The sequence below is a fragment of the Lepus europaeus genome, unplaced genomic scaffold (genome assembly GCF_033115175.1).
Source record: "Lepus europaeus isolate LE1 unplaced genomic scaffold, mLepTim1.pri SCAFFOLD_3_1, whole genome shotgun sequence".
NCBI lineage: Eukaryota > Metazoa > Chordata > Mammalia > Lagomorpha > Leporidae > Lepus > Lepus europaeus.
In genome coordinates this window covers 8,100,414-8,118,093 of record NW_026909276.1, presented here as the reverse complement: position 1 = coordinate 8,118,093, position 17,680 = coordinate 8,100,414, and the positions used below count along the sequence as shown (strand labels likewise).

General features: G+C 43.6%; 1 protein-coding gene across 3 annotated transcripts in view; it reads right to left on the bottom strand.

The window, feature by feature from the left end:
• LOC133755314 (zinc finger protein 585A-like) overlaps nt 1-12,724 on the bottom strand; it is a 68,482-nt gene extending 55,758 nt beyond the window's left edge. For 2 of the 3 annotated variants that reach the window (XM_062185464.1, XM_062185463.1), the window contains exon 1: nt 12,476-12,724. The gene's annotated coding sequence lies outside the window, so the exon portion shown is untranslated. The remainder of the gene's footprint in view (nt 1-12,475) is intronic. The other variant, XM_062185465.1, reaches the window with a different exon arrangement.
• Between the last annotated feature and the right edge of the window lie 4,956 nt (nt 12,725-17,680).

Below are 17,680 nucleotides of genomic sequence, written 5' to 3'. Positions count from 1 at the left end.
CTGGCTCCTGGCTTTGGATCACCATGATGCACCGGCCGCAGCGGCCATTGGAGGGTGAACCAACGGCAAAAAGGAAGACCTTTCTCTCTGTCTCTCTCTCTCACTATCCACTCTGCCTGTCAAAAAAAAAAAAAAAGAAAAAGAAAAAAGAAATTACAATTTATCCACAAAATAATCTAGAATTTCCTAAAGTATCTAACTTAAATAATGAAGTAAAACATCCTAAAACATCTTTTCTTTGTGTGAATTTAATTACAGTACCTTACATTAGTATTCTCCAGCCCAAAGGTTATTAAATGTTTTGAAAGGGAGATAAACTCCATGAGGTTGGTAGATTTTCTGTTCTCAATTCTTCATGTACTTCGGGCTGGTGATGTGATGCAAAGGCTAATCCTCTGCCTGTGGTGCTGGCATCCTTTATGGGTGCCAGTTCTAGTCCCAGTTGCCCCTCTTCCAGTCCAGTTCTCTGCTATGGCCTGGAAAAGCAGTGGAAGATGGCCCAAGTGCTTGGGCCCCTGCACCCACATGGGAGACCAGGAAGAAGCAGCTGGCTCCTGGCTTTAGATCTGTGCAGCTCTGGCCATTGCAGCCACCTGGGGAGTGAACCAATGGAAGGAAGACCTTTCTCTCTGTCTCTCCCTCTCTCTGTCTGTAATTCTACCTCTCAAATAAATAAATAAAATCTTAAAAAATATATTCTTTATATATTCATATTAATTACAACCTCTTATTTTAGAAAAATGAGGGTTAATGGTTTATGACTTCTACTAGTCTGTGATTGTTACAAAGTAAAACTTCTAGTCAAGGTATGATTTTGTAAATTCCTTATCAGCAATCAAATTATTATAACAAAAATTATGGTACTAAGTTAATAGTCTTTAAATAAATACAAATTAGGAGAATATTTAGCAACTTAAAAACACCTCACTATCAAAATTATTCAGATGCAGACAAGATAAGCCTCCTTGTGGGGTAACCACATGCTGAATATCTTTTTTTATTTATATGTCTCACTGTCACAGGCTGAACAGCAACAGAACACAGTATGAGAATGATGAGCACTCCTCTAATTCTAGAGACATATGTGCCCTGTCAGGACTTCATTGGCCTAACTCATCAAAAGACTCAGGAATAAATGTTTCTGTTTTCAAGAGAATTGTGGGGCTGGCACCATGGTGCAGTAAGTTAATCTTTCACCTGTGGCACTGGCATCCCATATGGGCACTGGTTCTAGTCCCAGCTACTCCTCTTTCACTACAGCTCTCTGCTATGGCCTGGGAAAGAAGTAAAATATGGCCCAAGTGCTTGGGCCCCTGCACCCATGGGCAACTGGGAAGAGGCACCTGGCTCCTGGCTTTGGATCAAGCAGCTCCAGCTGTTGTGGCCATTTGGGGAGTGAACCAATGGATAGAAGACCTTTCTCTCTGTCTCTACCTCTCACTGTCTGTAACTCTGCCTCTCAAAGAAATAAATAAAATCTTTCAAAAAGTCTGTTAAAGTGAATTACAACCATCATTGTATGTTTTCTTTCACAACTTCAAGTGGACATAGCTCATAAAATAAAATAATTCATAGGTTGATGCCATGGCTCACTTGGCTAATCCTCTGCCTGTGGCACCAGCACCCCAGGTTCTAGTCCCAGTTGGGGTGCCGGGTACTAGTCCTGTTTGTTCCTCTTCCAGTCCAGCTCTCTGCTGGGCCCAGGAGGGCAGTGGAGGATGGCCCAAGTGCTTGGGTCTCTGCACCTGCATGGGATACCTGGAGGAAGTACTCTGCTCCGGGCTTCAGATCAGCAGAGCACTGGCCATAGCAGCCATTAGGGGAGTGAACCAATGGAAGGAAGACCTTTCTCTCTGTCTCTCTCACTGTCTATAACTCTACCTGTCAAACATAAATAAACAAACAAATAAATAAATAAATCATAGTTTCATAAATACTAAAGCTTAGACAATTGGTACCAATGAATAGCTTCTTTCATAATCTCTCTTTATAAATAATTAATAAACCAATTATTTTCTTCCTACTCTGCAAAGCCAGTCAACACAATTGATTTCAAATTTAGAATTTTCTTCTTTTTTTTTTTTTTTTTGACAGGCAGAGTGGATAGTGAGAGAGAGAGACAGAGAGAAAGGTCTTCCTTTTTTTTGCCGTTGGTTCACCCTCCAATGGCCGCTGCGGCAAGTGCATCTTGCTGATCTGAAGCCAGGAGCCAGGTACTTCTGGTCTCCCATGCGGGTGCAAGGCCCAAGGACTTGGGCCATCCTCCACTGCCTTCCCGGGCCATAGCAGAGAGCTGGCCTGGAAGAGGGGCAACTGGGACAGAATCCGGTGCCCCAACCGGGACTAGAACCTGGTGTGCCGGCGCCGCAAGGCAGAGCATTAGCCTGTTAAGCCACGGTGCAGGCCCAAATTTAGAATTTTCAAATCACCCAGAAATGCACAATGTTAATGCTTTTGCAGCTTTATAAGAGCATAAAATAATAACAATTTTTAATTCTTGCACTTTTTAACAGCAGGCAATGTTCAGCCTGAAGCCAGGATCCCAGAACTCCATGCAGGCCTGGGTGAGTTCAGTTAATTATGAGGCCACACAGTATTCAGTGACACCTGTCTTTATAAAGACACATCTCAATACAAAATAAAACTCCCTACTCAGGACTTTTGAGATCCAAGAGAAAACTCAAATATTTTGCAGATGAGTGCAAAGCAGAAATCTGGAGACTTCTGTGAGCCAACAAGTTCCCTGCCTACCTGAGAATCAGCTTGTCACCAGGGAGATCAAGGGAAGAGGACCAAGCAAAGCCACTTGGAACCCATGCCCAGAGTCTTATCTCTTGATAAGAGCATAAAGGCAGCCAAGTCATTGGGCACTGGCAGTTTTGGACCACCTTAATCCTGAAGTGGGTACACAAACTAGTCCAACTCAATTTGGGCTGAGTTATCAGACTGAAAATCTGGACAAAGATTGTCACCCATTAAGGAATCTGGACACAGGAATGGCCAAAAAAGAACCATCAGGAGATGCGCACAATAGGAGTCAGAGTACTAAGTGGGTAATAAATGCACAGATCCTAGACCAAGGCAACAGGCAATGCCAACCTTCTCTTTTGTTGCAAAGTTTTCTTATTTTATCTTAAAGGCCTTGAGAAACAGATCTGTAGACATCTCATGTGTAAGACAAACATGGATCATTCATAATTGGCCTATAAATATTAGCATTCTTACCCTGATCAATAAGCCTCAGGAACTAGCTCAGGGAGGGGCAATTAAAGGGAATCACTTCAGTTTCATTTCTAGGGAAGTATACATCCTCCATGAACTGCTTCTTACAAAATATTTCTCCAATTTTCCAGGAGAAATACATCAACTCTGAAGAGGCTACTTTTTTTTTTTTTCCATAGAGTCCAACACCTGTCTTGGGAATCACCTGTGATACCAGGTAGATGGATAAGAAAGCCAATTGGAATCATCAACTAGAAGACAAGATACTTTACCCAAATCACTATATTTCACTCTACAGAAAAACACAAACTGAATCACAAAGAACTCCAGTCAATCAATCCCCTGGTTTAATCAAAGGGCATATTTGCATTACTCCAGATATGCAGGCCTCTCTTTCTGTTGTACCTTCATGTGGACTATCTGCATAGGGATACAGAGTGAGGGGGAGGCTGCAGCAGTAAAAATGGTCAATGTTTCAATTATAAAACTGATTTTTAATTATCTCAAATTCAGTCATAAAAATTCTGCTCTAAGCAAGACACACAAAGCCAAGCTCATCCCTTTCTCAACAAAAATTTAATGCTAACTGCATATTTAGGAATATACTATTGCATTTAATTCCAGTACTTCTCTACATCTTATTTTTTAAGATTTTATTTATTTGAGAGGATGAATTATAGACAGTGAGAGGAAGAGACAGAGATAAAGTTATACCATCTGCTGGGTCACTCCCCAAATGGCTATAACAGATGGAGCTGCACTGATCTGAAGCCAGGAGCCAGGAGTTTCTTCTCTGTCCCCTCCTTGGGTGCAGGGGCCTAAGCACTTGAGCCATCTTCTACTGTTTTCCCAGGTCATAGTCATAGCTGAGAGCTGGATCAGAAGAGAAGCAGATGGGACTAGAACCGGTGCCCATATAGGATGCCAGTGCCACAGGCAGAGGAATAAACTACAAAGCCACAGTACCAGCCCCTCTACATCTTATAAGCATATCTTATCTGTAAGAAGAAAACTGAAAAGTGAGTCAAGTATATCACAAATTATGTTAGAAATTATCTTTAATTTAAAAAAAAAAAAAAAAAAAAGGAAAACCCTATAATAGAAATCCTCACAAATGACCTGTGCCCTATTACTTTATCCTTTGGAATACTTTTCAAGATTTCTTCTGGCCTTCTTACCTTCCCTTGTTCCTCATACCCTTTCAATATCACTGCCCTCTCTGTTCCTGCAGCTCTCTCCCTTTGGAAGCAGTCTAGTAAACTGTCAATCATTATTTCAAAATGTTTTGTAGGAAGGGCCTGAATGGCCTTCTAATGTCCCTTAAATATATATTTCCATAAAATAGATGATAGAGGGGCTGGTACTGTGTCCCAGCAGGGAAGCTGCTGCCTGCACTGCCGCCAACCTATGTGGGCGCTGCTTTGAGTCTCAGCTGCTCCATTTCTGATCCAGCTCTCTTCTAAGGTCTGGGGAAGCAGTAGAAGATGGCCCAAGTCTTGGGCCCCTACACCCATGTGGGATAACTGCAAGAGGCTCTCAGCTCTTGGCTTCAATTCAGGGTAGTTCCAGCCATTGCAGCCATCTGGGAGTAAACCAGAAGATGGAAGGCCTTTCTCCCTCTCTCTCTCTCTCTCTCTGCCTCTGCTTCTCTAACTCTGCCTTTCAAATAAAAATAATAATAATAAAAACAGAGAGTAGAGCATACTGGGAAAGCCATTGCCTGTGATGCTGGTATTCCATATTGTGCATGAATTTATGTCCCAACTGTCTACTACTGATCCAGCTCCTTCATGTGCCTAGGAAAGCTACAAAAGATGGTGCTTGTGCTCCTAATCCCACATGGGAAATTTGGAAGATACTGGCTCCTGACTTTAATCCAGTCCAACTGCAGCTGTTGTGGCCAATAGGGGTGTGAACCAGTGGATAAATGATTTACGTCTCTCTCTCTCTTTGTAACTCTGCCTTTCAAATAAATAAATATTTTTAATTTTTTAAAAAATTTAACAAATGGCCCTATATATTCTGACTCATCTTGACATGTAACAAGAGCCAAGAATGTTGCTGCTGACTTTATGTAGTGCCTCCTCAATCTGTTCTATAAGAAAAAAATATGTATTTCTTTTGCTATCCGAGCACTCGAATCTAAAAGAAACAATACTACCCAGTACAGCTCTGTTTAAGGCTGCTCCTGCACTGAAGAAAAGTAAAGGAGCAAGGGGCCCAAACCCTGTGTGGCAGGCTGGCAGTCTCCTCCTCACTCTGCATCTGAGTTTCTGGTTAGAGATGGAGACAAAGGCAACTCCAGATACTGCAGTGGTACACAAACAGCCTCAATCACAGACACTCCTTGTGTTGTGCAACAGAAGGAGAGCACAGAGCACTATGTAAGAGAGGAATACATTGAACAAAAAGGAAAGTATGTGAATGGACATAGCTAAGAATTTCCCCACTCTGCTGATCATGATCTCAAGGATATCCAGGCCAGAATTCCATTTCACTTTGGAAAGCCCACTCCATAAAGTTTTCTCCACCTAGGTGTATTCTTCTGTGAGGAATCTGTCTTCCTGTGAAGGATGGTACCACCACAGACTGAAAACCAGTCAAAAAGCAGAGTGATGGCTTTAATTCTCAGAGGTGAATGGACAACCACATCTATGAATTCTGCCTTGAAAAATAAGCTTCCTTCTGCTCTATGAATCTGATATAGGTTTGGGCTAAAATGAGAAACACAGAGACCAGTTGGGTCTGTTAGGTGAGAAGAAAGGAAGCTTGATTTCCAGTAGTTACTTTGTAGCATGTTAGTTTTGAGAGGATTTCATTTTCCACTTCTATTTGAAGAAATGGAAAGGTAGAATCTGTGCCAGCCTAACACATGGCAGCTTTAGCCACTGATGACATCACAGCTTGCTACCCAAAAGTGGCAGCCAAAATGAACTCAACAAATGAGAACCAAAATAAAACAGGAGTCTAACATAATACCAACATTTGTTCAGCAGATATTACCAAGATCCTGACACACAGCATAAAGGGTGGGGCTGGCTTTGTGGCACAGTGGATTAAGCCACCACCAAATGAAATACTGGGATCCAATATGTGTGTCCACCCTTTAAAAAAGATTTATTTGAAAGTCAGAGTTTTGGGGGCAGGTGATGTGGCACAGCAGGTTGAGACACTGGCCTGCATCCCATATGGTCCCTGGTTTGGATCTTGGCTGTTCCACTTCCAATCCAGCTGCCTGCTAATGTGCTTGGGAAAGTGGCACAGTATGGCCCAAGTCCTTGGTCCCCTATATCTATGTGGGAGATCCAGAAGAAGCTACTGGCTCCTGGCTTCAAATCAGCTCAGATCTGGCCACTGTGGCCATTTGGGGAGTGAACCAGCAGACTTAAGACCTCTCTATCTGTCTCTATCTCTATCAATAACTCTGTCAAATAAATAAAATAAATCTTTTAAAAATGTCAGAATTATGGAGAGGAAGGAGAGTCAGATGGGATGGCATTGTGGACTAGCAGGTAAAGCTGCTGTCTGCAGTGCTGGCATCTGCTATAAGTACAAGTTCATGTCCTGGCTGCTCCACTTCTGATCCAGTTCTCTGCTAGTAGCCCTGGAAAAGTAGAAGATGGTCCAATACCTGGGTCCTTGACACCCAAGTGGGAGACCTGGATGAAGCTCTTGGTGCCTGGCTTGGGCCTGGCCCAGTCTTGGCCATTGCAGCCATCTAGGGAGTACACCAGCAGATGGAAAATCTGTTTCTCATTCTCTCCCTTTCTCTATCTCTGCCTTGAAAATAAATAAATAAATGCTAAAAAAGAGAGAGATCTTCCATCTGAGATGGCTGCAATGGCCAGGGCTGAACCACACAGAAACCAGGAGCCAGGCATTTCATCTGGGTCTCACACATGGGTTATAATGGCCCAAACAGTTGAGTCATCCGCTGCTGCTTTTCTCAGGCCATCAGCAGGGAGCTAGTTTAGAAGTGGAGCAACTGGGACATGAACTGCTGCTCATCTGGGAAGCTGGCATTGCAGATGGTGGCTTTTCCCATTGTGCCACAATGCCAGCCCCATGAGTGCCAGTTTGAGTCACAGCTGTTCCGCTTCTGATCCAGCTCCCTGCTAACACAACTGGGGAAGCAGAAACAGATGGCACAAGTACTTGGGTCCTTGCACCAACATGGGACACTGAGTTGGACTTCCAGGCTGGGCCAGGATTATTCATTGCAGGCTCTTGAGTGAACCAGCAGATGCAAGATCCTCATCCTACTGTCTCTGCCTCTTTCTCTGTAACTCTGCTTTAAAATAAAAATTTTTAAATCTTAATAAAATAAAGAGAAAGGGTGAGAGAGTAGCCACAGTAAAGTAACAGAGCAAAGCTACAGTTGTGCTGTCCCTCAGCAGCCTTCTGCCTTAAGTGGGAAGTCTCTGGCTTACAGACACTGACATAAGACACATTCAAAACACATTTCAAAACAAGAGATGAGAGGTTTACAAGGCATATTGATTTTATGATGACTTTCATCCATTAGGTACACTGGGTTTAGGTATATGCCTTTTGTGCAGCCAAGTTAACCCAGGGTCTAATTCAAAGAGATATACTGAGGAAGATGTGCTGACAGGGGAGACAATGTCCTATTGCTCTTATAGCATCATAAAGGGAAGGAAAAGGGCTACTCATGTCCATGGTTATAAGGAGGACAGAAGCACAAACATTTCAGAAGGGGGGAGCAAATTTCAAATATAGTTATTTTAAGAAAATAAAAGGAAGTAAATTTCAGAATATAACGTGGGGTAGAAACACACCATCAGTTCATCAATTCTCACAGGAATCCAGGAAAACTGCCCTGTCTACCCATAAACCAAATGTTTCAAAACACATTTTCTGATTAAATTCAGAAGATTACAGGAATCAGCACTCTGGGTGTTCAAATGCCAAATTAAGTTTTAGTTTCCACTATGGGCAGATGTAGCCCAATCACTCAGAACATGAGAAAAACTTTTCGATAAGAAACATGAAATATTCAGTCACACAGAATAACTGTGCTTAGTGCTCAAAGTGAACCCCAGGATAAGCACCCAGAAAACCTGTTAGGTCTTGGGGCCAGCTCCATGGTGTAGCATGTAAAAATTTATTTATTTATTTAAAAGGCAGAGTTACAGAGAGACAGGGCACAAAGAGAAGTCTTCCATGCACTGATTCACTCTGAAAATGGCTGCAATGGCCAGAACTGGATCTATCTGAAGCCAGGAGCCAGAAGCTTCTGTTAGGTCTCCCATGCAGTGCAGAACTCAAGAACTTGGGCCATCTTCCACTGCTTTCCCAGGAGACAGCAGGAAGCTGGATCTCAAACCAGCACCCATACGGGATGCCAGCACTGCAGGTGGTAGCCTCACCTGCCATGCCACAGTGCCAGCCCTCAAAATAAACCTATTTTAAAAAGCATTTTAAATGAGGGATGGGAGAGAGTTTGTTTATCCAAAGCAAGGATAACATAACATAACATAACTACTACACAGAAGAAGCTCCTGGCTCCTGGCTTTGGATCGGCACAGCTCCGACCACTGTAGCCAACTGGGGAGTGAACCAGCAAATGAAGACTTATCTCTCTCTGCCTCTCCTCCTCTCTGTGTTCAACTCTGACTTTCAAGTAAAATAAATAAATCTTTTAAAAAAATAAGGTAACTACTAGTACTCATTAACTTAAAAAATATAGAAATGTAATGAAACTCAAAATATAACCAAAATCATCATCTACTACAAATTATATATTTTTTTTTTGACAGGCAGAGTGGACAGTGGGAGAGAGAGACAGAGAGAACCGTCTTCGTTTTGCCATTGGTTCACCCTCCAATGGCCGCCGCGGCCGGTGCACTGCGCTGATACAAAGGCAGGAGCCAGGTGCTTCTCCTGGTCTCCCATGCGGTGCAGAGCCCAAGCACTTGGGCCATCCTCCACTGCACTCCCTGGCCACAGCAGAGAGCTGGCCTGGAAGAGGGGCAACCAGGACAGAATCCAGTGCCCCGACCAGGACTAGAACCCGGTGTGCTAGTGCTGCAAGGCAGAGGATTAGCCTGTTGAGCCATGGTGCCGGCCCAGAAATTATAATCTTTGAGAGTCATATTAGACAAAATTTAACCCCTCCCCCCCTTTGAAAAATGCACATGGGACTGGTGTAGTAGGTTAAGCAGACCCTGGCAGTGCCAGCACCCCACATGGGCACTGGTTCAAGACCTGGCTACTTCATTTCCAATATAGCTCCCTAATTCCCCTGGAAAAGCAAAGGATGATGGTCCAAGTGTTTGGGCCCCTGAAATCAAGTGTGAGAACCAGAAGAAGCTCCTAGCTTCTCATTTTAGCCTGGCCCAGCCCAAGTCATTGTGGCCATTTGAGGAGTGAACCAACGGATGGAAGACCTCTCTCTGTCTCTCCATCTCTCTGTAAATCTGCTGTTCAAGTAAATAAAATGAATAAAAAAAAAAAAAACCTATACAATGTTGTATTTTGGTTATTCCCTCATACAAAGAAAGCTCAGATGAACTGTAGATGAATCCTCCTGGCTTGATGCAATTCAGAAGGAGGATTGCTTTCTGCCACCCTGTGCTAGACATCAATGAGTTATTAATGGGAAGATGAAAGGACACATCAGACTGCTTCCTCACATGGCACCTTTTCTTAAATACATCACTGCTACATTATCAGATTATGTCTCTCATATGAAACATGTCTCTCCTAAAAATTTTAAAGAACTTGCCAGAAACTTATAGCAGAGCAGGGAATGATGTGCCAAGAACAGTGAGTTAGCCTGAGTAGTTTAGGAATCCTGTTCTTGGATGTTTTCAAGTTCATATTAATGTACACACAACATAGTTGCTGATAGAGTGTCTTACAGTTGTTTCCTGGGTGTGAAGCAACTGTTTTCAGCAGAAATATAACTGCTTGCCCACTTACAAGCACTGTGATAGGGAGTACATGGGAGAAAAGGTCAAAAACACACTGGGTTTGAGAGGAAGAATGCTGTTACCCTAGCAACCTCTATCCAGGATTCCCTTTCTATTTTTACTTCCTAGGTAACCTTACTATGCTAAATGAGTTTCACAGATTAGTAATCTGGTGACAACAGGACTCTAACAGAATCTATGAATCACTCAGTTAATCAAGTGAAAACGTCATTATACTGAAAGTTAGTCTATAGCAATAGTTTTCAGGGCCACATTGCTCTTTTTTTAAAAGATGTTTTATTTATTTATTTGAGAGGTAGAATTACAGATAGTGAGATGGATAGACAAAGAGAAAGGTCTTCCTTCTGCTGGTTTACTCCCTAGTTGGCCAAAATGGCCAGAAGAACTGCACTGATCAAATGCCAGGAGCCAGGAGCTTCTTCTGGGTCTCCAACATGGGTGCAGAGGCCCAGGCACTTAGGCCATCTTCTACTGTGTTCCCAGGCCATAGCAGAGAGCTGTATCAGAGGAGCAGCTGGGACTCAAACAGGTGCCCATATGGGATGCTGGCACCACAGGCAGAGGATTAACATACTGAGCCACAGTGCCAGCCCAAAGCCACATCTTTTACCGTACTGTGTGGGCATCTCTGTGGGGGGAGAGGGGCACATTTTCCCTTTTCTTCCTTACCCCTCTTCACATTAACACCTTGTACAAAGGCTTCCACAGACCAGTCATTTTGAAAATCTATCACTAACATCCTCCCATGTTGAAAATGCCATGGGGTTAAACACAGAACCCAGAATAAGAAAAGTAACTTGAAGCTGGTGTTGTGGCTGAGCGGGTAAAACCATATGGGTGCCGGTTCAAGACCTGGCTGCTCCACTTTTGATCCAGCTCTCTGCTATGGCCTGGGAAAGCAGTGGAAGATGGCCCAAATGCTTGGTCCCCTGTACCTGTGTGGGAGACCTGGAAGAAGGTCCTGGCTTCTGATCCATGTAGTTCTGGCCATTGTGACCATCTGGGGAGTGAACCAGCAGATGGGAGATCTCTCTCTTTCTCTCTATCTTTGCCTCTCTGTAACTCTGCCTTTTAAATATTTTTTTTTTTTTTTAAAGTAACCGGCCGGCACTGTGTCTCACTTGGTTAATCCTCTGCCTGCAGCGCTGGCATCCCATATGTGCACCGGTTCTGTCCCAGTTGCTCCTCTTCCAGTCCAGCTCTCTGCTGTGGCCCAAGTGCTTGGGCCCCTGCACCCACGTGGGAGACCAGGAGGAAGCACCTGGCTCCTGGCTTCGGATCAGCACAGTGTGCCAACCATAGTGGACATTTGGGGGGTTAACCAATGGAAGGAAGACCTTCCTTTCTGTCTAATTCTGCCCGTCAAATTAAAAAAAAAAAAAAAGCAACTGGCCCTCTTAATTAAAACCATATAGACTGTAAGATAATCAACTTGGTGGAGCATTGAGTGACTGTAAAGAACTAGACAAGAAAAATTGATACTTTTCTGTATTTATGTTTTTGTAGCTCTCCACTATGAAAATCCAGATTGAAGTAGCTCATTATTAACTCACACGGTAGACTTGCATTAATTTCAGTTCACTTCTCACTTTGCAAAGGGATTGGCAGCAGGTAATAAAAGTTGACATCCCTAATAACATGAGAAGAATGGTTGAAGACAGAAATCGAAAAGCAGGAAAATAAATCAGCCTCAAGCTCCAGATTGAAAAAGAGTCTGTTAATTATACACGGAAGAGAGATCAATCCACAAAGCTACTGCACAAGCTTCACGTGCTGCTGGGAAAGTCAGCCAAACACACAGAGCCCCAGCTGTCAAGTGTGTCCACGGGATCCAGCATGGGGTCCATGAGAGCCAGATCCTACTCTGATCTTCCATCTCCACCTCTCCGGAGCCTCGGGCTCCGGCTGAGGGCCACCAAGCCCCACCCAGCTGGAACTACCAGGGGATATAGCCTAAGGCCCAGCCACAAGGCATTCTCTGACCCACCCAAAGTGAGAACTGGGCTTATTTAAATGGGAATCCTTCCTTTGCATGCTCTCAACTGCCCTGCTTGTGCCGTACCTCGTCCAGTGTACTTTAAGGAGAATTTGAGCGAGGCAGCCTGTGGGACCGGCCGAGAATTGGGAGACTGGGAAGCAGCGGTGGGAGACACAACACCTGGGCCCCAGCCTTGACTCTGCCGGAGAAGCTCCCAGGATCACTGAGAAGCAAGTGATCGAGGTCTGGGAGCCGCCACCCGCCATCGCACCCACCGCTCTCCCACACACGCATAGATGCCCCCTCCTGGTCTCCATACTTGCCGTGGAAAATCTCGGGAGCAGGTCCCCTTTCTTCAGGACACACGGGGAGCAGAGCGGAGAGGGTGGGACAGAAGTCACTGGAACTTGGGACCCACGGTGGCAGATGCAGAGGCACAGAAGCGGCGGGCGGCAGGTCTGGGGCTGCGCTCCCGAACCGCCTGCAACTGCACTTGCAGAGCAAGACTCCCCAGTGAATGCGGGAGAAGGAGCAGCGCGGCCTCTTGAACTTCTGTTCCCAACGCCGAGCCACATGGAAAGGCACGCGCATGCGCACGTTCTTCCGCATGCACACGCACAGGCGTTCAGAGAGGAAAACGGTAGAGCACCGGGTGACTCTGGGAAATGGAGTCCAGGCCAGGGCATTCCTGGATAGACTTACTGGCCCTCCCCTAGGGCTTCAGTGTGGGGTGGGCGGAGACAGGCTGGGAACCAGAGGGCCTTTGCTTTTGTTTACATCCCTCCTTCCCTTCCTTCCCACCCCAGACCTCAAGGGTCAGCTGCTGTTCTTCCTTTCTTGAACAAAATCTTAAGAAGTGACAGCCACTGCTGCTGAGTCCCAAACCCCGGTTCCCTCACACACGCTGTTTCCCTCAGAAAAATCCTACTGGCTGCTTTATTCCTGGACAGCTTCTCTCAAGTAATAAATGACAAGGATTTCAATGTAACTCTTAGCACAGGTGTACACAGCATAGTTTAACATCTAGATTTGAGAATACAATTTTTATTTGTGTCTTTTATTTGTGGTTCTTTTCAAAGCATTTTACACCACCCTCTAATTCACCAAGTACAAAAAAAAAAAAAAAAGAGAGAGAGAGAGAGAAAACTGGATACAGGACTAACATTGCCAAGTATCTTCTAGGGGCCAGATTAACAGTAAACACCTTACTTTGTATCAATTATACCTCATTTAATTCTGGAGACAGCATTCTCAATTTATAAAGAGAAAGCTGAGGTGGAAAGAGATTAGAATTGAATTTGACCATGGAAGTATGGTAAAAAAAAAAAAAAAATCTAGGTTAAAGGCCAACCAAAGTGAAATATTGGTTTAAGAAATCTTTTGGGACCACCACAGTGGCATAGTGGGCTAAGCCGCCTCCTTCAGCACCGACATTCTATATGGGAGCTGGTTCAAGTCTCTGCTGCTCCACATCCAATCCAGCTTTCTGCTCTAGCCTGGGAAAGCAGTAGAAGAAGGCCCAAATGCCTGGGACCCTGCATCCACATCAGAGACCCAGAATTTCCAAGTGGATGGAAGACTTCTCTCTCTGCCTCTGCCTCTCTGTAACTCTGTCTTTCAAATAAAAAAAAAATCTTCTACTAAAAAAGAAATATTTCTTTTATCTTGCGACTCAGTTTCTAAAACCCCAGATTTCTCATCTCTAAAATAAAAAGTGAGGGAGAGGAAGAGTATCTACAATCCTAATCTTCACTGTAGAGAAACACATAGGATTATAACTTATCTAAAAAAGAAAGGTTCAAAGTTGCTATTGCTGTATGGTTATTTTTCTCATGTTTAATATCAAGATAGCATATAAACATTATGCATTCTTGGGTATATGTGTGGTGCTTGATTTTTAAGATTTTAAGTAGAAATGTAAATGGAAGCAGGATGACATGGAGTTCTGTTTGTGATTATTTCTGTTGATTATAATTCATGGGATTAGAATTGCTGGATTAGGAATGCTTAAATATATCCATTCATTTCACACTAATGTTTATTATGTCAGGCAATATGCTTTGTGTAGACTGCTTTTTCTTGCCAGATTGAAAGTTCATGAGGGCAAGAAACATGTTTGCTTTGACATTAAAACTCAGCATGTTGATAGAGTCATTCTTTTAGTTGAATGAATAAATCAGGCTATAAAAATTAAACAAATACAATTTCTGATCCCAATAACTACCTAGTTGAAGAGACAATGCAATAGATATCTATTTGATAACAGACACAATTAGATGAATGTATAATTTGTTGCTCAGAGACAACTTTGATAATAAAAAAGACATGTTATGATGACACAGGGCTGAAATATATAAACAGAAACCATCCAGGGCCAAGCAGGTTAAATGTTCACCCAAAGGCATTCCATTCACTATTTAGTAAGCATTTACTGAGCATTCTTTTGTGTGGTGTGTTGAAAGAACTACCAGCCACATGATTTTCCTAGATATTGGAATAAGAGAACCTGAGCAATCAGAAAAGGTTGGGATGAACTAAGAGGCTTTTGACACAAAGGTAAGAAAAACAAAAAGCAGAGAGTTCAATTAAAAAGTATATCAATGGTAATTTAGTAGGATCTGAACCAAGGTATGGTGGTAGTAGGAATGAAGAAGAGGCAACAGAATACAGGGAGATCCAAAAGGCAGGAACAACAGAATTTCAATGATAGAAGAAGGCAGGAGGGAACTCATTTGTAAATCTTCATTTGGATTTTATTATCTAATGGACAAGGAGTTCTCAGTACATTCATGTTCATCAGTAATAAAAGGCAACCTCCAACTGACTTATAAACTTTCTCATGGGTAGCTACTATCTATAAGCCTTATGTTGATCATCAAGCCAAATATTTTTGACTGCTACAATCTACAATGGTCCTCATTATGATGCAGTTACTTAGAAACTAGAAGACATAATCCATGTCTATAAGAAAGGTCTAAATAAAAAAGTAAAATTCAGGGGCTGGCACTGTGGCACAGCAAGTTAACACCCAGGCCTGAAGTGCCGGCATCCCATATGGGCTCCTGTTCAAAATCTGGCTGCTCCACTTTCAATCCAGCTCTCTGCTATGGCCTGGGAAAGCAGTAGAGGATACTTGGTCCCCTGCACCCACATGGGAGACCTGGAGGAAGCTCCTGGCTGCTGGCTTCGAATCAGCACACCTCTGGCCATTGTGGCCAATTGGAGAGTGAACCATCAGACAGAAGAGCGCTCTCTCTCTCTCTCTCTGCCTCCCCTCTCTCTGTGTAACTCTGATTTTCAAATAAATAAATGAATGAATGAATGAATATTTTTAAAAAAGAGTAGTAATGGCCAATATTTATAAAAAAAAGTTAAGTTAAAAAACCCACAAAATCATATAATTCAAAGCTAAATTTGGAATACCTTGCTAATTCACCATTTATATATTAACCAACCTTAGGTAACTAAAGCACAATTAAGCAGGAAAGAAGTAAAAAAAAAATTCCCTAGAAAGGGGCTGGCACTATGACATGGTGGGTAAAGCTGCCACCTGCAGTGCCAGCATCCCATATGGGCATCAGTTCAAGTCCTGGCTGCTCCACTTCTGACCCAGCTCTCTACTATGGCCTGGGAAAGCAGTAGAAGATGGCCCAAGGCCTTGGGCCCCTGAACCCATATGGGAGACCTGCAAGAGGCTCCTGACTCCTGGCTTCAGATTGACACAGCTCTGGCCATTGCAGCCAATTGGGAATGAACCAATGGATGGAGGACCTTTCCCTCTCTTTCTTCCTCTCCTTCTCTCTCTGTGTAACTATTTCAAATCAATAAATAAATCTTTAAAAAAACAATTTCCTGGAATAGCCAAAATGCACATTATAAAGTCCAAGTAAGGTGTCTAGCCACTGGCTCACCATCCTGACTCATAAAAACTCACTCTGTCCTGGCTACTCTGATATGAGTGAATGGACACAAGGCAGAAAAGAAAGCAATAGGTTTGAGCAGTGAATAAATGGAAAGGGCTCCAACAACAATGCTGCAGAGCTCTGTGGCTCCTAACTGAATGTGATATGCAGGCAGGCATCTCCTTAATTTCTGCCATGCTCTCAGTTGTTCTAGGACCATAGAACTGAGCACAACAATCAGAGCTTTCAAGTCCAACATCCACAATTCACTTAGTGATAGTGGAGCACTGTAGCTTTGCTTTATGAGTACAACTAAACCTCCACACTTTATATGTCATCCTGTTTGGATCCACTGAAACTGGAGAGCATATGGGGTCAGAGGGAGTATAGGAGCATGGTGTGTGAGGGTCTCATGGTGGTGGTAGCTGTGCAGAGGGAGGGGTGGAGGAGGAGGAGAAGAGCAAGAGTCCCTAGCACTGTGGGAATGAGGAGCCAAGGATGAATGGAGATGGGGTGACTTGTCTGTATTATGCCTGGTACTCTCCTGGGTATAATTGGTGCAACACAAATAATGTAAATATCATGATTACCCTAAAGGCAATTTCAGTCCTGGTGGATGGATGACAAGGACATAGATAATTAAAAACAATGTGACAAAAGTTGTAGGTGCACAATACAATCACCTGCATCATTTGTGGATGCCATGCCCATCAGGCAGGAACCACCAGGTTAAGGTCAGATCTCAGGGCTGGCATTGTGGTGTAGAGGGCAAAGCCACTCCCAACAGTGCCAGAATCCCATATGGGCACTGGTTCAATTCCCAGCTGCTCCACTTCTGATCCAGCTCTCTGCTGTGGACTGGGAAAGCAGATGGCACAAGCCCTTGGGCCCCTGCACCCTCATGGGAAGACCTGGAGGAATCTCCTGGCTCCTGGGTTCTAAGCAGTGCAGCTCTGGCTATTGCAGCCACCAACTGTGAAGTGAACCAGTGTATGGAAGACCTCTTCTCTCTCTGCCTCTCCTTCTATCTCTGTGTAACTGACTTTCAAATAAATAAATAAATCTTTTTTTTAAAAAAAAAGAGTCAGATCTCAGAGGTAGCAGAGCCCAGAAATGACAACATTGTATGAAATGAAAATAGGCAGATGGTAGGTAGAAGCTTGGTAACTAAAGCTGGGATCAGCACATGGATCTTGACTGGCAGGCTGTCAAACCAATCATTAACCTGGACTAGGCTGGGATCTCCCAATTTCTATCCTAGTGCCCATGTCTGCAGAGAGGCATAACCAAGAAAGAGAAAATCATCTCTGGTTTTGGCTGAGGGGACTGTGGGAGCTACCCACATTTGAAGCCAGAATCTTCTTTTTAACCCTGAGATTCCCTCTTTCATAGGAAGGCTCTTTTCTGGCCTTGTCTTCTTAGCATAAACCTCTCAAGCCACCAGACCTCCCATAGACTCACATCACAGGGCACATGTGAATGTGAATGGCTGAATGAACAGAATCTTGAGGTATCATGTAAATGGAAGACTCATGAATCTATTCTCACCTTATGGGTATACATGAAGGGGAGAAACCTGAGGCAGAGGACTTTGATCATGCTCAACCATAGAGTCCTCCTTA